Source organism: Neomonachus schauinslandi, chromosome 5 (genome assembly GCF_002201575.2).
Source record: "Neomonachus schauinslandi chromosome 5, ASM220157v2, whole genome shotgun sequence".
Classification (NCBI taxonomy): domain Eukaryota; kingdom Metazoa; phylum Chordata; class Mammalia; order Carnivora; family Phocidae; genus Neomonachus; species Neomonachus schauinslandi.
The window spans coordinates 12,042,413-12,066,691 of record NC_058407.1 but is presented as its reverse complement, the minus strand read 5'-3'; the positions used below and the strand labels follow the sequence as shown (position 1 = coordinate 12,066,691).

At 41.8% G+C, this 24,279-nt stretch overlaps 1 protein-coding gene across 6 annotated transcripts in view; it reads right to left on the bottom strand.

The window, feature by feature from the left end:
• RBFOX2 (RNA binding fox-1 homolog 2) overlaps positions 1-24,279 on the bottom strand; it is a 274,381-nt gene that overhangs the window by 249,436 nt on the left and 666 nt on the right. The gene's annotated exons all lie outside the window — the stretch shown is intronic.

Sequence of the window (24,279 nt, the reverse complement as noted above, 5' to 3'; positions counted from 1 at the left end):
AAAATCTTAAAAAAAAAAAAAAAAAAAAAAAAAGATTTAATATCTAAAAGCAGGAAATGCAGAAGTCAGAGTTCTTATAAGAATGCTAAAACCCGTACATGATATTTAAACACAGAATTTTAGACCTGGAAAGGGACTGATGGCTAGACAATAAACAATATTATAATAATAATTCCAACACACACTTGTGTCCAAGGAGTCAAGCACCTGGCTTTAAGTATTATGTATGTGCAGTATGAGGAAGACCGAAGCTTTAACTTTTGAACTTTAGGATTTGTGCTAATTCACAACTTTTTATTACACTTACCTTTATTCTAAGGAAGGAAGGAAAACGGAGGGATGGAGGGAAGGAGGAAAAGAGGGAGAGGGAATGAACAAAGGCACCCAAAATGTGTGTTACCTTCTATGATACAAAAAATGCATCCCACTTGGGGTCTCAGTAGCTACCTTCCTTGTGTCTGTTTTCCTTTGTTTTTCCTCGATCTTCTCTAGGGCTGTTTTGGGCCTTTTGCCTGTCTTCCTTCTGTGTCTGCCTGCCGACCTCTTTACCGCCTTCCCTATCCCTGCCCCCAACTTCACATCTCCACACAACACAAAAGTAAATTTCACTCAAAAGCACACAATTGTTATAACTGAAAGTTCCTTACAATGTTACAAATCACCTGATGGGATCCTTCCAGTTTAGGAAACTGAGGCTCTGAGAGATTACATAATTTGCCTGATGTCACAAAACTAATAAACAATAGAACTGAAACTAAAATCCAAGTTGTTCCATTATAATACTAAAAGAAAGCACAAAAAGTTGTTTTGTTTTGTTTTGTTTTTAAGATTTATTTATTTACTTGAGAGAGAGCGCACACACACAGAGGGAGAGGGAGAAGCAGATTGCCAGCTAAGCAGGGAGCCCAATGCCCAGGACCCTGGGATCATGACCTGAGCCGAAGGCAGACACCTAACCAACTGAGCCACCTAGGCCCCCCCGAGAAAGTTATTTCTTAATCTCAGAGTGGAGAAGGTCTTTCCCAGGGAAAAAAAACAAATAAATAAATAAACAGATCCAAAATTTTGAAAATACCTTATATATTCAACTACATTCCAAGACATATGCAAACACATACACATACGGCTATAAACAAATTCAAAGGACAAGTGACAAAATGAATGGAAAGTTTTGCAACATGAGTGACAAGAGCTAATTTCCTTAATGCATAAAGGTTCTTATCAATTAAAAAAATTCTTTCAAACCTGAGTTCATGACAAAGAAATACAAATGAATTTGAGACATATAAAAAAAGATCCCCTTATATTATAGACATACAAAAAAAAGACATACCATTTTTCACTTAGACTGCTGAAAATCCAAGTATGGAAACAGTTTGCCAAGAGGACTGGAAAAAGTCACTCTGCTTTGCCATTCATAGGAATATACAATTTTGGAGGCTGCCTGGCAATACCTATCAAAACTTTTGATGTACCTGCCCTTAGAAACCAACAATTCCACTTCTCAGAATCTGTCCTCATGTACTTACCTATGTGCACAGAAGAACACATATATAAGCAGCACTGCTTATAGTAGCAAAAGACTGGAAACAACCTACATGTCTAACAACAGGAATGTTTAAAAAAATCATGATTTAAAAAAAAAAAAAAAACTTTCTATGGACTACTATGTGGTCATTTCCAAAGAATGAGGTTGATCTGCATAAACTGAAACAAAATGTTCCCTAAAACATTCTGTTTAATGAAAAACAAAGAAGAGCCTTTAAGGTATATAAAGGGGTGTGCATCTCTAAGTACATACAGAAACAGAATTCCTCTACAACAGAACAGAAACAACCAAGGCTTCTATCACACCAACACTCCAAAAGGAACTCTAGGACTCTTCCAGTTCTGTAAAAAGCTCCTACATCAGTAAGTTCTTCTCAATTGCTAACATGCAATAACCTTCTTCAAAAGACTTGTCCCCTAATACCTCTCCCTGAACTCTTGAACCCTATACAACGAAGCTCTCTGTTCCTTCTCAACCCCTTCTTTGTCTATGTACCAGCTCATCACCTGGGCTCCCTGGTAACAGCTTTGAATTTTTCTTCACTCTCTCAATATTTCTCTATATTAACATCAACTCAATTTCCCCATAAACCTACCCCATAGCCTTCCAAAGCCTAAAGGCCATTACTAGGACTTGACATTCTCTTTGCTCTCCCCGCTGCTGCTTTTCTATCAATTCATTTCATTCATTTTTCATGAAACATTTATCGGGTGACAACTGTATACCACATATAATAAAAAGTCAAAAAGAGAAACCTAACACCTGGTCCCTGTCTCAAGAAATGTTCAGCCTAGGACAAATATTCCAAAGCAAACCTCTTGCATACCATATAAGAGAAGGAAAGAAAATAGATGCAGGGGAGGCACTCTGATGTTCAGCTACACATCCCAAACTGACAGTTCTGGCTACCTCCATAGAAGGAATTGCAGGTGGTGGTCAAAGTCGCCACCGGCTTTACATGTTTGTTTCTGGTTTTTTATTTGTAAGACTATATTTGCATACTAGCTTATAATTTAAAATAAACTTTAAAAAGGAGGTGATGTCTAGCTAATCTTTATGTTCCTAATGACTATCTAGCGTGCTGCCTGGCAAATAAGTGGAGCTCCATTAACGATCACTAAATAAAAGCACAAATGGATGTGCAGAGTTCTACACAGCACAGTGGAAGGGAGGCGAAACAATCATATTCTGTTGCCTTTACTCAACAAAGTTAATGCAGGGTTTCTCTACCTTGGCACTACTGACATCTCAGACTGGATCACTCTTCATGAGGCAGCTGCCCTTTGTGTTTTAGGGTGGTAAAGCAGCACCCCTGGCCTCTACCCAGCAGACACCAGCAGCACCGCGACATCCACAAAAATCAAAAACGTCTCCAGATGTCACCAAACGTTTTGGTGGGCAAAATCTCCCCCAAGTTGAGAACTAAGTTAATGCTTATACATCATTCTACTTCCTCAACTGCCATGACCTTCTGTCAACCTGCCCAATGATCCCAATGCTTGGTCCTCAACGTCAGTACTCAGGCTGACTACCCCTTCCAAAGCCTCCAAGTTCTTCAACCTATTTATTTCCAGCAGGCTTTCCTCCACCATAATCATCCATCTGATAACTATTCCTTAGGAATCGTCACTACCCAAACTCTTCCAACATCAAGATCTCAAATTTGGATCACAAGCTCCTGTCCTTTATCTTCTTCCACCCTCTTAACTGCACCTCAACTTGTTTGTTCCAGCTTCCCTATGCCCAGCCCAGGGTAATGTGCGCTTGACTACTTGTGGGCTTCTCAGTATAGTCTGATAAAGTTAAGAAACCATCAGGACCCCCTCAATCCAAGCTGCCACTTAACTGAGACTTAGTAATCCTTTTATTCCACTTTTTGATGAATTCTTACTACACTGGAACAGCACCTACTTCTTTTTTTTTTTGGAAAGAGCCAAGATGTCCATCAACAGATGAATGGGTAAACAGTACTTACTTTTTTTTTTTTTTTTAAAGATTTTTTTATTTATTTGAGAGAGAGAGAATGAGAGACAGAGAGCATGAGAGGGAGGAGGGTCAGAGGGAGAAGCAGACTCCCTGCCGAGCAGGGAGCCCGACGCGGGACTCGATCTCGGGACTCCAGGATCATGACCTGAGCCGAAGGCAGTCGCTTAACCAACTGAGCCACCCAGGCGCCCCAAACAGTACTTACTTCTAAACTTTCTCTCCTCTCCTCAAAGTGTCAACAACACCCTACCTGCAGGCTACTTTTCTTCCCTAACTGAAGGAAGGAGGTCCTCTGACAGGAGCTTAGTCACCTGCCTTCTTACCTCGTACACAGTTGGTGCTCAAAAAATAGGTTAGGAAGGAAAAACATCATGGCTTTATATTGGCTCTATTTAAAAGAGTGATTTTGATAAGGAAAAAAAAAGCTCGAAATCTCATTCTGATTCAACATTTTATTCTGCAACTCTAAGCAACCTCAAGGAAAGTCAACATGCCTCTCCAGTTTCTCAAGCTATCCCCACCGACCGATGGCACATACTGCTGCAGCAAAGGGTTCCTCAGAGTAATCATTAAAGCATAGTGAGGTTTTAGAATGAAAAATAAGGTATAAGCTCCAATGGTACCTGACCATACAATAAATAAAAAGTGCTGCCCATAACTGTGAGTGACTCTCAATTCCGTAACTCCGTGAGATGCAGAGAAGTACCTGAATGGGCTAAGAGAACATCGATGGCAATCCCACATGCTAAAGACCTATCCCCTGGTTCTCTGTGAAGAATGACCAATATTCTCCAAGAGTACAACCACTCTGCAGTAGGACACAAGGCTTTAAGTAATTAATTAGGAGAAACAACTGTACAATATCTTTAGAATTAAATGTCCCGTTTTCACCCACCCTAATGCCTTCCACAGGTACAAGCTTACTGTCAGAAAAAACAGCATATGTGTTCCACTTAAAGAATCTCTAGGTCCCTACAGAATCTAAGGCATAACACTTTCCACCAGCTTTTGTCCCATGAGATAATTATAGAATAAGAAGCTTGGCAAAAGCTTTGGCAAAATAGAGCCAATCGTTTTTCAAGACATGTTCTAAACTTTTTTCTTGACCTTCAGCTTATGGTAGCTTAGACAAGTATCTTAAAAGCATTTCTAGTCAGCTGTTTTTGGTAACTTGGGAGCAAAATTATTTTTAGCTAAAAAAGTTTATTTCAATCCCTCTCCCATAACTCAGAAGCATCTAACCAGGTTTGGTTCAAGCTTTCCAGAATAATTTTTCTTTGAGTGAATTCAAAGCATAGGACGTTCCAGCTTCAAAGGAGAAACTTTCTCCTTAAAGTGGCATTGACAACCAAAATGTGCTAATATACAAGATATGTAAAAAACAGAAAACAAAAATCACTTGCCTACCTGCCACCTACCCTGGTATACTGTGAGATTAAGCACATTAACATTCATAAAATTTTCTGAATGCCTCTGATGGGACAAAACATTGTTGTTACAGCATTCCAACCTATGAAGAGCAAAACGGGTGCCTGTGTGGTAGAAAGTGCGTCACATAAACTTAAATATGATGAAAGGGAACATCAGGTTCAAGTTGTTTCCATGCAGCACTCAAACCATGATTCCAAATAGAGAGAAGGCCTCTTCAAGGATGAAGACAGCTACAGAAAAATAAGGAATTCTGCTAGAAGACAGCTCAACTACATGCATATAACATAACCAAATACAGGTTTTCCTTGTTTTCTCTTGTTTTTCTTCGATGAACAAAGGCTGTCACTACTTCACCTACCATAAGGTTATGTTCCTTGAGTGGTGGGATAATCCAATCACCATCACCATCATGTCAACTTCAAGAACATTGATTGCAGGAGGACAGCAGTCTGTGGGTGAACTAACCACCAAAGACACTGGAAAAACCCATATCCTCATGCCCTCCATTCCCACCCCACTGACCCACCTGTGGTTCCTCTCGCACCTTGTCCTTGCACGTACTGCCACTTCTGCCTGGAATGGCCTGTCCCTCCCTCCCCTCTCCCTGCCTAACCCCTACTTACTCACTCAATCCTCAGCAACAGCTCCTGCAGAATCTTCTCCTGGGCCCATGCCACCCAGTTGGATAAGAATCCCTTTATTATGCTCCCATAGAAACACTGTACTCATTCCTATCCGGGTACAGAAGCTCCTCTATTACCCTCAGGTTAGGTCTGGAATGAAAGGCTGTTCCTAAGTCCGCTAGTTCATAAAATTCCAATTTGAAAAAAATCCAAGTAACCCATCAGGTGTACATCTAGTGAGGAAACACTTCTTAAGAAAACCGGCTTATGGTAATGGTTCTAACTTGTTTTATTTCTTCTCAACTCACTTTATGATTTGCCCTTGACTCTTTAGAATTGTCTGTGTCATTGAATAATTCAACCTGTACAGGTATTCACCAGCTATCATTTCTCACATGACTTCCATTTGTAATCCTGTCTACATCTATCCACCCCTTCATATCAGCATTTTTGTTATCATCAGAGGTTTTAGCCTCACGGAATAAGACACAGTTAATAAATATAAGCACCAGCAACACCCTATATACTAATAAGCAATGTGACAGACAAAACTAAATGGCCATGTGCCACCAGCAGCACTGTTTTTTTCTTTGTGGTAAGCAGAACTGACACACTTCTGCTCTAACACATGACTTCGTTTTTCTATGAAAATTAGCAAATTCAAGTACTCCAAGTAAAACAGCCCCTATACTTATTCCTATATCATTTTAATAAATTATTTTATTTTTAAAATAATACAAGCATATGGGCGCCTGGGTGGCTCAGTCGGTTAAGCGACTGCCTTCGGCTCGGGTCATGATCCCGGAGTCCTGGGATCGAGTCCCACATCGGGCTCCCGGCTCAGCGAAGAGTCTGCTTCTCCCGCTGACCCTATCCCCTCTCATGCTGTTTCTCTCTCTCTCTCAAATAAATAAATAAAATCTTTAAAAAATAATAAAATAAAATAACCCTCCCTAGAGATAACCCACTATCTGAATCTTGTGTTTCCCGGCAAAGAGAGTGTGTGTACAAGAATAAAAGCTCTTCTTCACAGTAGCAAACTATACACTTTTCTGCACCTTGAATTTTTACACTGGATGTATTTGAGTCTGCTATGTTTGTTCATGTGGAGCTCTGATTCTTTGTAACGGCTGCATGATATCCCATTCTATGAATGTACCTTAATTCACAGGTTTCCTGTCAAAGAGCATTTTGTTTTGTTCAACTGTTTGCTATTTCAAGTAATTTTGTAATGTATATTCTCACACACAGATGCAGAAGTATCTGTTGGATAAATTCCTAGAAATAGAGCTGCTGACTCAAAGAATACATACATTTTACGTTTTAGCAGATATTGCTAAACAGCTTTTCATGGAGGGTATGTGGCTTTTCACCCCACCAGCAACATGAGTAGCTATTTCTCTACCTACACACTTAGCAATATATTGTGTTATCAAATTCTTATTCCAATGTATAGTTGTTCCAGAAACCTCCCATGATAAACTTCACAGGTTCCACTGTAACACTCCTTTAACTCTGTAACCCCACGATCTAGCACATTGTACGCATTCAAATGTTGCTAAATGAATGAATGAATGACCAAGCAAAAGAGCAGGGACTTTTGGGGCGCCTGCCTGGCTAAGGAGGTGGAGTCTGTGACTCTTGATTTCAGGGTGGTGAGTTCGAACCCCATGTTGGGCAGAGATTACTTTAAATTAGAAAAAAAAGAGTAGGGGCTTTTGCACAATGAAAGGTTTACCTTTTTTTTTTTTTTTTAAAGATTTTATTTATTTGAGAGAGACAGATCATGAGCGGGGAGAAGGGCAGAGGAAAAGGGAGAGGGAGAGGCAGACTCTCCCCTGAACATGGGAGTCTGACGCAGGGCTCGATCCCAGGATCCTGAGATCATGACCTGAGCCGAAGACAGATGCTTAACCAACTGAGCCACCCAGGCGCCCCGAGGTTTACCTTTAACATAAGGAATAATGAAAATGATTTAAATATCAGCAGTGTTTCCCTTTTAGAAGGGGGGGAAGGTAAGAAAGGATGGATGGATGGATGGATGGATGGATGGATTCTGATCTAAAACGGTTTCTCCTGGGGGTTTTTAAAAAGCGAGAAATATTTGCCCAAAATAAAGTACTGTCCTACCTTAAAGATACACAGCCTATCTTCAAAATTTCAAGAAAGCAGAAGGGCCGCCAATGCAACTCCCAAAGGAACAGTAAGATTCCTTCTTGGAAATTGCCATGGTATCCTGAAGCTTCTCACATTAATGTATTTTTACACAACTTTCCAAAAAATTGACTCTCACCGTGTATTGTACACAATCACATAGTTCGTTAACATTTCATTCATTTGCTTCTACAGTACCTGGCATAGTTAGTGCTAAAAATCTTTCAGGCGATAAAATAAATACTGAACTCTGCACTGCCACTGGTCAGCACGTGTTTGCCATGGTCTCTGGTGCCCCAAGCAGGTAAGACGTACAGTGTTCACCATGGACCAGGCACTCCTCCAAACACATTTTACTGTATACACTAATTTAGTACTCAAAACAACTCTGCCAGGTAGAAACTATTTTCCCCATTTTACAAATGAACAACTGAAGCACAGAGGAGGTAGGTAACTTGTCCAAAGGACACACAGATAAGTAGGTATAGAGACAATTTGAATCTAAGCAGTCTGATACCAGAATGGCTTTTAATCCAGTATTTTAAATACAGTATGATAACTGCTCTGATAGAGTTGTACTCACAGTATATGTTCCCAAAGTACTAGGCTTTGACATATACTCATATACTGACTGTATACCTCTATCAGAACAATTATCACATGGCATGAAAATTATCTGTGTACACACCTACTTCCCCACTGCAAATTCAAGTCTTAGTCATCACTGTGCCTGACACTACCAGACCCAATAAAATCTTCAACTGGGTTTTAAGTTAAAAGATTGAATAATAAAATATCATTTCTACTCCTTGGGCTTGTACTTCATATTTTCAACGTTGGTCCTCCTTCTGTTCCTGCGTGTCACCATTTCCTAAGACCCATCTCCTCTAACGCAAGATCTGCTTCTCAAATTGTGCTACTTGCCTAGAGATGCTGGCCAAACCTCTAAGGCTGCCTTGGGTACATTCTTGAGAGTCCAGAAACACCAGAGAGACCCACACCACCATTCCTGCTGGGTAGGGCACTGACAGTAAAGCTCCCACCCCCCACCCTACCCCCAGCAGCCACCAACATAGATCGGTGGCTCTTATCAGGAACATGGGAGTAACTTGAGCCACCTGCCAACCCATCTCTCGACTGCAAAGACAGGCGCTTTCTGCTATCGGGTTGCACAAATGCCTGGAAACCTTACACCAGGTATGAAAGAAGAAGCAATAGAGGAAACAACAGAGCATCTGGTGCCCCGCCTGCTTCCATTCACTGTGTGGGGCCAGAGACTCAGCAGGCCTCATTCACTCACGGCAAAGCCTTGGGACCATAAGGACTGTTTGGTGAGATTAGCATCTCCATATAATGGAGGTCAGCATCCTTCTAGAGGGCAAGACACATCCCCACTGGCCTCATTCTCCAAACAGCTGGAATGCTACCTCCTCTCTAATATCCTTGTGGAGACAAAGGTCCACTGCAGAAGCTAACTCTGAAAAGCACAGTTTTACTTCAGATCTTTAAACACAGAAATCTCAGGGGCGCCTGGGTGGCTTAGTCGTTAAGCATCTGCCTTCGGTTCAGGTCATGATTCCAGGGTCCTGGGATCGAGCCCCACATCGGGCTCCCTGCTCCGCGGGAAGCCTGCTTCTCCCTCTCCCACTCCCCCTGCTTGTGTTCCCTCTCTCACTGTGTCTCTGTCAAATAAATAAATAAAATCTTCAAAAAAATAAATAAATAAATGCAGAAATCTCTAAGGTCACCTGGGTGGCTCAGTCTTAGGTTAAGCGTCTGCCTTTGGCTCAGGTCATGATCCCAGAGTCCTGGGAAAGAGCCCCACATCAGGCTCCCTGCTCAGCAGGGAGTCTGCTTCTCCCTCTCCCATACCCCCTGCTCATGCTCTCTCTCTCTCTCAAATAAATCAAATCTTTAAAAAAATAAAATAAATGCAGAAATCTCTAAAGGTTAACAGAGCTAGAGTCAAGCCTAAGCATGCAATCCTTAATGCTATGTCTGAATCAGAATCCACTGTCTAGTAAACAAAAGAAAAATGTTCTGTGTTTGTTGAACCATATCTATTTACTCCCCATCAGGTCTCCGTGGCAGAGTGGTCATATCCCAAAGATGACAAGCATTCCCTCAGTCCTGGACTGTCCACAAACACGGGTTAAATGAAACCAACAGCAATTATGGCTGCTGAGACACAAACACCTACTAGGAACTAAACCTTCCTTTCTCACAATTCAACACCAAACTTGGCTCACTGAACAGCCTCCTGATAGCAGTGACATTCAATCAGGATAAAACTGGACATTCTGGATATGTCTGGTATAGAAGATGTCATACTGAATAAAATCACACTGCTGTTAGATTCTATGTGCAATGACTCAAGGCAGATCCTGAGTATCATTACTAACTGAATGACAAATAGGGTATCTGACCCAAAAAGAGCCCTTCTAGTACAAAAAGACAGGATCAGGAGCAGCAGACTGGGACAGGTGGAAAGCTGAGGATGCCTATCTTTTGCCCAAACATCTTTAAAGGTATCATCAGTCAGATATTTGTAGGGTATTCACATTAAAGAATAGAGATGCAGAATTTAGGTCTCTGAAAATAAAAACCTGAAACATTAAAAAGAAAGAAGATTAGATCTCCAACCCTGTGATTCCATGAAATGCAGACTCCCACTTTATGAGGTCCTGTACTAATCAGGGTCATCCTTACCAGAGACATTTAGACATAGTAATCTCAGTAGCCCAGGACAGAGTAATCCTAATTCCAGAAACCTAACAAAACAAAACGAAACAAAATCTACAAATTGCTCTGATCTCCAAATATTGAGAAAAGAAAAGCAAAGTACAGATAGTATGCATATTAATACCACCATCTGAGTTTCTAAAAGGGATTAGAGAAACTACTATGTAGGTACTACCTCTGGAAGGATACCCAGACAACTAACCATACTGGTTACCTCTAAGGAGAAAACTAGGTAGTTGGGAGAAGGCAGAGACTTTTTACTTTTTTGTGTATTTTGTATCATTCACCATGTGAATATATTATATGCTTAAAAAATAAATGACAAGGCGGGCGGGGGAGGGGGACATTCCATGTAAGGAACCCTCAGAGAAACCACACCAGAATAGTAAGAAAGACCAAGAAATGAAAGATTCTACTTAGACCTAAAGCCAAAAGTTTGAGCTTACTGCTTGCTATCATACACGCTCTCTGAGCCTGAAATAATTGAAATGAGCACATCATCTCCCTTACCTGATTGAAGCAGGGAGCTGGTCAGATAACTTCTAGATGCCTTCAGCTCTCATTTCATACTACCCACCATTATCAATCCAGTGACTTATTTATTGCTGATCTATTATCTGATCAATAATAAAATTAGAGATGGGATAACTCTGATACAAAAAACAAGCCAACAACAATAACAAATTACCATACATACAGCAACTAATTATCCCATTGAACCTCCCCCAAATATGGACTACAGGAAAGTGAGATAAACACATGAAGCCTCTAATACAATGCTTGGCACATACAAGTACACAGGAAATTTTAGCAAAATCCCTATTCAAAACCCTGGATACTTTCTGTGCCTGTGGTGGTAGCAGCAGGCGCGCCTTCGGCATTCAGACCAAGGCCAGCCAGTTCACGGACCTGTCAGCACCGTGCCTCAGAAATGCTCGGCCAGCAAACGCACCACTGGCACCAAGGACCACACGTCCATTCAGATGAATGTGGCCGAGGCTGACGAGGTCACAAGTAGCTTCAACTGCCAGTTTAAAACCTAGGCTATCTGTGGGGCCGTTAGCAGGATGGGTGAGTCAGATGACTCCATCCTCCAACTGGCCAAAGCCGACAGCATCGTTTCAAAGAACTTCTGACTGGAAAGGACCATGGATGTGGAATATTTGTCATAAATAAATAGTAAAATCAAAAAAAACGAAACCCACTGGCTAGATCCAAATTACTGAAGAAACGGGATCTGTGACTTCTACATGAATCAACTGTCAGGTAACAAACAAAATGTTTTCAATATTAAATATATGTCACGTGAAGACAATGAAGTTCATGTTCACTATTCATTCTTTCTCAATCATACCCTGTGGTCTAAGGAGCACAAGGCCCAAAGGAAAAGGCACTGAATAAAGAGCCACAAAATCTGGTAGAAGCACCAGTTTTGCCACTTCCTAGTCATGAGGCTTAAAGAAGTTTATCTTTACCATCTGAAAAATAGGAAAAAGAATCACCTATCTTTTGGGGTTGTTTTAGGGAATATACAGGAACCCGTATCAAAGCATTTCATAAACTGTAAAACATAATATAAATTTAATTGTTGTACATTATCTGCAATTTTAGTCACCAAGCTTCAAATCCAAAGATGGTGATTACAGAAAAAGCAACAAAAATTATTAAAGAGATTTTTACAAATAGATCCTATAATGACTGATTTATTTTTTTTCAACAAACATTTACTGTGTTCTTACTATAATCTCTCTCTGACACTATGGAGAAGCCAAGGATACAAAGACTAAGAGACTGTTCCTGCCTTTAAAGAAGCCAAGGGGAGCCTGGATGGCTCAGTGGGTCAAGCATCTGACTCTTCATTTCGGCTCAGATCATAATCTCAGGGTACTGGGATTGAGCCCCATGTCCAGCTCCACGTTCAGTGGGGAGTCTGCTTGAGATTCTCTCTCTCCTTCTCCCTCCACCCCTTTCCCCGCTATGCTCACTCTCTCTCTCTCTAAAAAAAAAAATAAATCTTTAAAAAAAAAAACAATCGGGGTACATGAAAATAAGGCTTGGTAATTATAATAAAAAATAGCTATTACATATTGAACACCTATTATGTGTCAGGCCCTGAATAAGCACATTATATACATCATCTCTTTTAATTCTTACACTATATATTTTACAAGGGAAGAAGCTGAGGCTTAGAAAGGTTAAATAACTTAGCCAAGATCATACAACTGTGATATGGAAAAGCTAAGGCTCCAACTCAGCTCTGTCTGGAACCCATTCTATTTTTTATAATCTTGGAGTGGAAAAAACTTTTCTAAGCCAGGGAGAGAGAGAGAGAGACACACACACACACACACACACACACAGAGAGAGAGAGAGAGAGAGAGAGAGAGAGAGACACACACACACACACACACACACACACACACACACACACACACACACACACACACACACACACACACACACACACACACACACACACACACACACACACCCGAACCCATTCCTGAAAACATTAGTAGACCTTGTTACATTAAAAAATAATAATAACCCTGGGATGCCTGGCTGGCTCTGTCAGTACGGCAAGCAACTGTTGATCTCAAGGTTGTGAGTTCGAGGAGCCCCACGTTGGGTGTAGAGATTACTTCAAAATAAAAAAATCTTAAAAAAATAAAAATAAAAATAATTTTTTAAAAAATCTTAAAAAATAAAAATTAACTTCTGATATAGTCACTGAAAATAGCAGTGTGCAAAGGCATGCAGAGAGTTTGCTAGTGTCTGTGTGGAAAAACAGGAGAGGATAACACAAGAAATAAACAATGGGGGTTAGTTGTTTAGTGAAGGGGTAGAGAGCACTTGGGGAACCAGACGCTTCACTAAATACATTTTTGTAAATTCAGAGTTGCATCTGCTTATGAAACGTAAAATGTGGTAGTTCAAATTTTGTTTAACTTTATTCCAAAGTTATTTGATTTTTCTTTTCTCAGCAGAATGACACCTATTCCCATTTCTCAAAGAGCAATCGATGGAAAACAGTTTGGGACACTCTGAATTACACAATTTCCTCGCCTAAAACAGGATGCTGGGCCAGTCAGGCTTTTCTCTTGTATTGGAATTGATACTTTTTTTTAACTGAAGTATGGCTGACAAATTGTTTAGGTTTCTTCAAACTCTGGGATACTATTAAACCAAACAAGTATTTACTATTTGCCTAAAACTAACACTGAAAAAAAACAATTCATAGTGAAGCTCAAATCCAGTAAGGGTAAATGATTCCCACAAAAGCCCAAGAAAATCAAACACAAGGTTTCCTGAAACAGGCTTCCCAGGATTAAAAAGCAAAGGATAACACTTACTCCAAACTACTCCTAGAAACAGAAATGCAAAGTAAACATAAAGGAAAACTGCACATACACACAGATACATGGGTATCTGCTAATCACAGCATTTTATACAGCTGACAAAAATCACTAATGGTCCGTGATAAGCACCTTTCTGAAAGACTTCTGCTGTATGTACGCAAAACGCCAAAATTAACCAATTGATTTCCAACACTGTAAAACATAGCCAGATCAAAGCCAAAATGTTGCAGCAAAAAGATCTATTTGGAATCACAACAAGCAGCTAGAGACCTGTAACACCAAGTAGAGAGACCAAAAAAATGTGTCTATAATGTATATGAGCAGCAGCTGGGGATGGGGATGGGGCTGCCAACAGAAACAGTAACTTCTAAGCCCCCACACGGACCTTTTAAATATGACCAGCATCACTTCAAAGTCTGAGATGATATCACAATTAGCCAAATCAGCTTATTCAAAGTCACGAGTCAGACTATGGCTTCAAGTAGGAACACAACACACAGAACACACAGTAAACCACACAGGTCAGGATGGCAGGGCCGACATATATCAAATGGCCCTGCATCAGTGACAGCCACGTAGCACCTCTCCCTGTTCTTCGAACAAGTCTGCCCCTGCCTCTCTCACAGAGACACAGCAGGAAGACCAGACGCGTGCTTTCAAAACAAGCCCTACCAACTCCCGTAAGCCTTGCCAAAACTCCCACCATGAGAGGCAGCCATTGTGGGGACTTCCTGAAGTTCCAACAAAGTCCTCCAACCCATTGTGCCAGCTATTGACAGGGACAGTGTTCCTGCAAGTTTGTATGAGGTGCAAACCAATGAGTTAAGCTTTGTGGACGCTGGGAGCCACCACAAAACGTCTTCCAATTTTGCCAGGTTTTGCTTTGAAATCGCACAATCCTACAACCCCATCCCCTGGAAACCAAGAAAGAGCAGGTGAAAGCTGTCAAAGCCACATATTCAGCGCATTAGGGGACAAGACAGTATGAATAGGGGATAAGCGACCTCATTTGCAGACTCTTTTGCACAGGATGGGGGGAGTAAGAAAAGAGGGGAGAGGAAGCTAAACAATTCCTGCTTTTTACCCAAAATTATTTTTTTAGCCCAAAATTATGACCCACCCTCCTCAGAATTTTTGTGGCACACTGAACTGCAGAAGGAAAAAAAAAGGAAAAGAAAACTTAAGGCTGTAAATGTAACTGTATAAAACTCCCCCAGAGAGGATGACCTACGAAACTAAGCTCCACGCAACAAGGGCTAACTAGGCAGCTGCTTTTCTACTTGTCTAACAGTCCAAGATAAATAGAGCAGGCTCATGGAAGCCCACCAACTTCCAGAAAAATGGAACCAAAGTCCTCCTGACTCAGGACAAACCACATACCCCTGAAATAAGTCCCTAAATGAAATCCATACAGGTCTGTTTTGGGAAATCATTCTGGCTGACAGCAATTAACGCCCCTCCTCCAAACAGCTGCCAATGTGCAGAGGAAAAAGCTGCTCAAAATAAGGCAAATGGAAGAACGTCCCATGATCCTCTGTTCCCAAAGTGTTCCAACTCAAGCAGTAGCTGGAGCCCACACTCAAACCCCAGAGTGCCCCCAACCAGGTCTGCACTGCCTCTAGGTCCACTAGGACAGTTTCTGGCCCCGCCCACGCAAAACCCCATCGCTGAGAGTCCCACAGCAACCCTGCCCATCCTTCATGATAAATCATGCCTTGCTGTGATATTTACGATTAGGATCTGACAAAATCGATTCAGCCAAAAAGAAAAATAAACGGTATGCTTCCTCAGAAACCACATGTGCCTGGAATAAAATATCCAATACTTGGTGCAAAATCTCTTTTCCTCAGCAAAGGAGAAACCAAGGAACCAGCCTTCACATGGGAAAAAAATCCCACATACTAAGGTATTATCTGAGGACTTAGGTCCCTAAAAACCCAAGTATTATGGTTGAACACACCCAAGTATTACGGGAAGTCTAAACTTCAAAGGCTGTTTCCACCCTTGGGAAAATGGGTTTCTAAGCAGTTACTCAACCATTATCATTTAAAATTCAAAACTGTCATCTACTTCATAAGCAGTATTTATCATGTGTCCATATCCTCAGCTGAAATTTCTAGATGCCACATACGTGCAGGATACGTCAGAAGAAAGTGGTATTACTGGCTGCTCTCGCGCTCATTCCCTTCTTAGAACCTGCTTTATTCATTCAGAATCCGAAAAGCCAGAGGCATTACAAAGTATACCTGGTTGCCTGTAAAGGGGCCCCAACTAAGGAGTCAGGGAAATCTTGAGGTTAGAGAACAGGCGAGGATTATATAGCAGCACAAATCAGAAGCTGAGGGGGAAGGAGGCGGGAGAACAAGGGACAGGGGAGAGAATTTCTGTAAAATACATCTATGAATCTATTTCCAAGGTTGCGGTGTAAAAGAACTCTATCAAGTTTCCTCATTTTCAAGCACATCCAATGAGTGATCTGGAAAACAACATGCACTTTGTGAGGTGTCTCAGTTGGTATTTTTCCTGTACCCACAAAAGAAGCTATAATAGCTTATGAAATTCATTGGTTGAGAAGGGAAAGGTTAAGGTCCACAGTTGGATCAAATGGGCTTAGTCCCAAATGGTGGTAATATCTCCAAACTCAAACACTCCAGAATCTCTCAGCAGCACTGTAAAAGACAGATCAACAGACTGCTCCAATGAACTGGAACAGGTTAGCTCTAATTGCCCCTTACTTGTGTGGTTCCTCTCTTTTCCTTAACCACACCATCACAAAGGCGCTTTTTACACATACACACGTGTACTCAATTAATATCTGAGCACAGGAAACTAAACATTAGGTTGCCATGCCCACCCAACACATTCGGCAGTTAAATTCCACCCCGGCTTCTGTTTTTAAAGACCCTTTTCTCACCTTTAACCCTGATATCAATGGAAAGATCAGGTACCATTCACAAATCCCACAACAGCCAGTCTTCACATGAGCTGGAAAGCAGACCAAGAGCCAGACCCCCCAGGGAAAATCTGGAGAAACAATTAAAGCCATCTGCAGGCCCTACTGAGGAACAGAAAGACAAAGTTCAATTCAACAAGAATCACAGTTTCTTGACTACTGGGGTGCAGGCACAGTGCTAAATCCTAGGGATCCCAAAGGATCCCTCGATCTCACAGTCTGGGTAGGCGTGGAGGGGCAGACATCTGAACAAATGGTAAAGCAAAATGTGCTAAAACAGAGCTATGGACACCGTGTTTTAGAAACCGGCAGGATGTGGGAGGGACGGGAGCAGACACAAAAGGCATCCAGGAGGAGTCAGTACCCCAAATGATTCTTAAAGATTGAGCCTTACAGGTGAGAGAGAGAGAGATGCTGAGGCAGGAATTTCGGGTAGAAAAAAACAGAAACAAAAGCACAAAGGTATGAATGAGCCCACGTGGCACAGCATGCTCAGGAAACTAGAAGCTCCGTACCACGGACTAAGAGGTGGACTGCAGAAAATTCGATGAGGCTACAAAGACAGGCTGAAGTCAGGCCAGAAGGAGGCCAAGCGAGAGAATGGACTTTATCTGGAAGTCAAAGACAAACTATCAAGTGTTTTTAAAAATTAAACTCTTTTAGGTAGGTGACTCTTCGTAGTCTGCAGGGAGGTTTGAAGACTGGAGAGGGACCACAAGAGACAAAGGCATCCCAGCTCAATTTCCACAAACCAGAATGAGAGCAAAATTGCCATCTATTTGACGTAATATATTTAACTAGCAAACCTTGTAACATTTGAAACACAACCGACATTTTCATCACTCCTGCATCCTGGGTACCACCCGAACGGCCAGTGCATCTGTCACACCCACTCCCGGTGAAGATCCCACAGCTTCCACGAAAAGTCCACATGCTCAATGCAGGCATTGTGATAACTCACTAGCTCTTTTGGTGCTTAGCAAAGAGGTAAACCTCTCCTCTTCCTCCTCCTCCTCTAACTAGAAAGCCCATTCACCTCCTCCACCCAGATGCCGAGCAAATTCAGTTCAACACACTGCTCATCTCTAGTAGTCCCTAACTCTGACACTTAATCAATCAGAAACGCATTAACCACTCCATGCTGATCAAGTAGTAAGCAGGAACTCACGGAGTGCTGTACAGCAGGTTATAAGGGAGGCAAGGAATACACAGTTACTCCTGGGCTCCATGATAGACACTTTAAATCATCTCAGTTACTCATTAGGGCAGCTCATAAGAGTATGTATTAATTCTCCCAGTTCACAGATGTGTAATCAGGAGCTCAGATGTTAGACATTCTACCAAAGGTTATTCATCAGCTAAGTGGAAGAGCCAGGAGTCAAACCCAAAATGAGAAAATCTAAACAGTGTTTCTTTCACTACCCCATTCTTCAAGTATACACGGATATCAAACATAATTATATACATTAAGGTTGACCGTAATAATAGTAACAACAACAATATCTCCCCTTTAAAAACTAAGAGGGGACCCGTAACGTACAGTCTCAGATCAAGGGTTCACTCAGAACAGTCATAATTAAGTGATCACAACTGGGATCTCCAAATGCTACTAAAAAGATTACAACTGAGCATTGGTGACCCAAAAATATTCAGACTCAAATAATCAAAGCAACCTGGCTATACTCCAGAGAAATGTATCAAATCTTCCATACACTTTCCCCTCAGAGACCCAGGACAACATCTGAAAAAACTCATGGCTGACTGCTCATTCTCTCTCTCTCAAGTGATTTCCCAAACAACTTTACCCACCCAAATTACAGAAATATGTCCAAGATTCACATGGCAGTTCTGATCCGATTTGCCCCAATCCTGGCTCAAGCAGCTTTGCACTACCCTCCTAACTAGATCAGTGCCAGCCAATGGGTTTATTCAAGCTGATCTGTGATGGATTAGATAATGAAACCTTAGCCATGTAAGCTGCCTGCTTGTATCGGGGCTGTAGGGGAGAAGAATAAGAAATCCAATACTCCTAGGGGCCACCTAAAACACCAAGTGCACTCGCCATCCCTTGCTCCATCTGTCCACTCATCCAACTACTGCCATTTCCTTCCCATCGTCCCTGACACTCTTCCCTTCAGTCTTTGGGAGGGAGAGCACATAGGCACCAGAATAAAGGCATTTACTATGCTCTACAAATGCATATCAACAAAAATTCAAGCAAAGCCATTCACTAAAATGACTGTCTTTACTGTTTCTACAAATTATGAAAGCCTGGCATCAAACTGACGACCTGAGAGATGCCAAACTGGAGCTGCGCTGGTAACATTCTTGTTTACACGAAGTAGTGGAGTGAGTGTCTTTCTCCCCAATCCTGTAATCTTGAGGCCTGTCTGCACCAGTCTGTTTTATACCAAAATGAAAGTTAAATCTCTAGTTAGTTTCTGTTGTGTTCACATGTCAGTGTGAGAGAGAAAAACATGACAAGGTGGCTAGAAAATGGGAGAGGGAGTTGGGAGACAAATTCAACTCAGGCTAGTCTCATGAGTCACCCTAAAGAATAGTCCTACTTCGAATTCAGATCTGTCTGTCCTTCTTCTCAAAGACATTCCAAGTGTTACATTCACAGGCTTTCCTTGTGAGGCTTGAGAAAAAATCAGTAATTTTTAAGGTGACTGTGCCTCAGTTTCTCCATCTACAATATTTAAAGCTCTGGTAGTATTATAGGCTGAATGTCTGTGTCCCCACAAAATTAATATGTTGAAGCCCTAGCCCACAGGGTGATGGTATTTGGAAGGGGGGCCTTTGGGAGGTGATGAGGTTTAGTGTAGGTCATAAGGGTGGGACCCCCATGATGGGATTAGTACCCTTCTAAGAAGAGGGAGAGAGAGATCTCTCTCCGTCCAGGAACATACACCCAGAAAAGGCCATGTGAGAAGCCAGGAAGAGAACCCCTCAGCAGACACCCAATCTGCCAGCACCTTGATCTTGGGACTTCGAGCCTCCAGAATTGTGAGAAATAAATTTCTGTTGTTTAAGCCACCCAGTCTTTGGTATTTTGTTATGGTGCTCGAGGAGACTAAGACAAGTAGAAATGAAAAATTCAGTAATTTTTGTGAGGCATTGTTCATGAAATTACTTGGAAGGAAAGCACATTATTTGTATAGCTCTACTCAAATGGTAGCACCATGTTCAGCATCAGCACCAAACACCCAAACGAGAATCCACAGAGACATCCACCTAGTAGGAAAGAAACAAGCAAATGGGAAGATAAACTATTACAATAAATGAAGCATACACATAGAAATCACAGGCTACCTGGAACCTCTGCCCTAAGACCAGAAAGAAAGCTTTCCTACTACCAGAATAACAACTGCTGAACCCACTTAACTAAACTGGATTTATGACTCGATGGTCAGAAGCAGTTAGCTGGCCATATAATAATCACATACCAACATTTCACTGCCATAAAGAATTTTGCTGAAAGCTAGAAGTAATAATTAAGGTGCACTTTCCCTTATTTATACAGCAGCTAAGTTCCTAGAAAATCACACAAAAACTGAATTTTTGATCATCATATTGTTTATATTCACTAGAAGAGCTGACCAAAAGAATTCACTTCCCAGTATCTTTTATAAAGCCTAAGTTTCACACAGATCAGACTTGCCTACAGTAAAATGAACCCCCATACCTATAGATGTAACTCATTTAACTTTTCACCAGGTTAGAGTACAGTATTCCCAGCACCCTCTTTACAACTAACTACATTTCTCAAACCATATTTCAATTTTCAGGTTGAATTTGTCTCTTCCCTCCTCCCCCGCTCAGGGTTCTCTATTTCTATACTGTTTTCAGGGCTGTGCTAACCCCTCTTCTGTCCACATAAGGCCTTGAAAGGCACGATCCTTCCTCTCTCTCCCCCATGGTTCCTTCTTAGCCAAAGGATTATAACATAAGCACCACAGACTCTCTCATGTCCTCTCTGCCCTGCTTTGGGAAGTAATGATTTACTCCAAAAGCTTCCTGGCTGTAACTCAACAGGGTTCAGCTTTGGAATCTACAGCTTCGAGTTGTAGTTCCATTTAGTAAGCAGCCTTGGGAAATTAACCCCAGTAAAGGACTTCTTTCTGTAAAAAAAGTTAATCCTTTGACACACAGAAGATTGAAAAATTTCATAAACAAACTCTCACCCCTGAATTTCATGATTTTTTCCATCCCTTAATCATTTGTGAATAGTAAATTTCAACTTCACAGGGATTGAGCATTTACTATGTACCTCAAACTGTTAGGTATTACAAAGGATAGAACAAAGAAAATATAGTTCATCTTCTAGAAGCTTACAGTCTCACTAGGGAAACAAGAATAAAACAAGGAACAACACAAGTTGATGCATAATTAAGCATCAATATAAGAGGAGGCCAGAGGAGAGTCTGACTGGTGTGAACGAAGTTGTCAGCGAAGGCTTCCTAGAAGGAGCTATGACCTCAGAAAAACTCCCATTTGTGTTAAGCTATAAGAAAAAAAAACAAAAAACATGTGCTTTAAGACCAACGCTTATACCAAAAAGGTTGGCTACTCCAGATTTTTTAAGTGCCTATTTGCATAAGGCCTATAGGCATTTCTACACAGCCATGATCATCTCCTAAGACTGCCTCTCCCCTGCTCCTTCTGCTCCAGCCCCATTGGCCTCTTGTTCTCAAACACATCAAGTGCACTTCTTTCTCAATGCCCCTGCACCCACAGTTCCTCCACCTGAACCCCTTTCCCTCAGATATCTGAATGGTCTATTCCCTCCTTCACTTCATTCTAAGGTAACCCATCAGAAAGGCCTTTCCTAACCATCTTCACTCTCCATCCCTCTCCCTGCTTTATTTTTCTCCTTGGCACTTACCACCCCCTAATAGCAGTTGTTGATTTCTTTACTGTCTCTTTCCATGAGATTATTAGTTACATGAGAGCAGAGTCTTTGTTTATTGCCATGTCTCCTAGGCTCTAAAACAGAGGCTGGCACATAGCAGCTGCTCAATAAACATTAGTTAAATGAATATTAAATATCCTACCATTATTATCAGAATAATATAGCAAAGTACTAGAAATGTGAGTCACCCAGCGTTAAATTTCATCTTTTCAGGAATATTACTTCTCCTTTACTCAGATTTTAACTCAAATTTCAACTTTCCCATTAAGCCTTCCTTGACCATTTCAGCAGGAATGACCATCTCCTTCTTCTGGACCCATTGGCACAAATCCTCAGCATACTTTGGCTCTAAATTATGCAATGACTTGTGACATGCATCCACCCCATGGTATCTCCACTGCTGTTCCTCTGGAACTTACACACACTCACAAAACCACACATACACACGTGCGTGCTTTTTTTAATTTTTCACCCATTTTTGTCTCTCCACCCAGACTGGAAACACCAAGCACCTTAAGGTCAGGGAACTCGATATATTTTTTTAGAAGATGATTTAGAAATCATCCTGTACAAACCCTTTATTTTACAACTAAGGAAACAGAGGCCCCCAAAAGAGGGGATTTTCCCAGTAGCATACAGCTAGTTGAAGGCACAGGGCTAGATCAATGATGATTTGAATACCTGTGTGACATGGTGTGTCAGAACTACAGCAATGAGAATGCATAACCTGAAAAATAAATAAAGATCCACAAATACACAGAGAAAAAGATTCTCTGTGGGATAGTTCTAAGTTGCCCATTTGTACCTCTGCATACTCCAAAGTCCCTATACACTGCTCTATTTCCAAATACTACTATCCTTAGCCAATTTGAAGGCAACCAGCAAATAATGGGCCCCAGGAGGAAAGGAGAGGAGAGGAAGGGGGGTGTCTGTTAACCGTGATTGACAGAAACAATGAATGAATACAAAAACATATACAGATTTACACACACACACCAAGCAGACAGTGCTCACCAGCACCCACATCCAGTTACCTCTTCTGATCAGCCAATGTTAACCCACATCACCTCAAGTCTCCCCATGTTCCTCAATATTTTTTCCATGGCCCTGAGCTTTTACTCCTCACAATCCCTCTGCCTGACAAGAGTTCTGATGGAGAACAAAAGCAGGCAAACAAAACAAAAGAATTCAAAAATAAACAGCAAGAGGGTCACTTTACCCAAATCAACACAAGTAACTGAGCGGCCTCTGCAAAGGAGACCCATAAGCACACAGCAAATATGCCACGCTTAAATACAGCTGGGTCTCTAACACAGGAAGTCAGGCAGAGCCTTGAAAAGCTGGGAGCAGAGCACAGGAAGTCTTTTAGCACTGCAGGGATTTCCAAGAGTGGTGTAATGGAGAGAGCACAGGAATAGGAATTAGAAGACTAGGCTTCTAGTTCTAGTTTTGCTACCAGCTAACTGGGTGGCCTTAGGCAAGTCACTGTCTTCTCTGGACTTTTGAGCCCCCATCTCTAAAAGGTGGTGGTTAAAACATTTTGAGACTTGAATCCCCTCCAAAAAACAAAACAAAACAAAAAGAAAAACCCACAAAGACAAAAACTACTGACTTCCCCCCCCACCAGTAAAAAGTGCATGTAAACTATTCAACATAAGAATCTTCCAGGTCTAGGGGCCCCTGGGTGGCTCAGTTGTTAAGCGTCTGCCTTCGGCTCAGGTCATGATCCCAGAGTCCTGGGATCGAGCCCCGCGTCAGGCTCTCTGCTCAGCGGGAAGCCTGCTTCTCCCTCTCCCACTCCCCTTGCTTGTGTTCCCTCTCTCGCTGTGTCTCACTCTGTCAAATAAATAAATAAAATATTAAAAAAAAAATCTTCCAGGTCTATCCAGATGAAGAACCCCTGGAAAAGATGATGTCTCTGGTCCCTTCTATCTCTAACATTCTATGATTCTAAGAGAATTAGGCAGGTCTCTTAACAATTGCTGATATGTGAGCTCCACCATTTCACAGCAACTATTTTCTGAACAGAGACCAAATCCTAAAAGGTCCGAAGGTTTCAGCTCTTCTTCAAACTACAAAGCCAACTGACATCATCACTACCTTTCCCCTTCCCTACCCAAATCAACCAGCTTATCCTTGAGTCCACAACTCAGAATCCAGTCTCCCAACAGCCCTACAAATTGTCTTTTATACCCCAGGACATTAAAGAGCGGGTCGATATCCTCGGCCGTGTAAGAAGCAACTGGCAAAGTAAGGAGGGGCATGTCCTGGGTCTCTCTCCAGACTCATTAGCATGCTCCACAAAGTTAATGAGACCGAGCACCACGGTGTCCCCACACCACTACCGAACTCCTGGTACTTCCCACACTCCTTGTGTAACTGATTGAACCCACAAGCTAAGCCACATCCCCTTTGGGCTCTCGAGGAGTTTTCTCGCTTTTCACTCCCCTCCTTTATAATGCCGCTCCCCTTCCCCATCCCCGCGTGTGTCTAGAGCTGCCAGAAAGGTACTCCTTCTTGGGAGGTTTCCCACCACTGTCCAGCGCCCCCCCCCCCCCCCCCCCCCC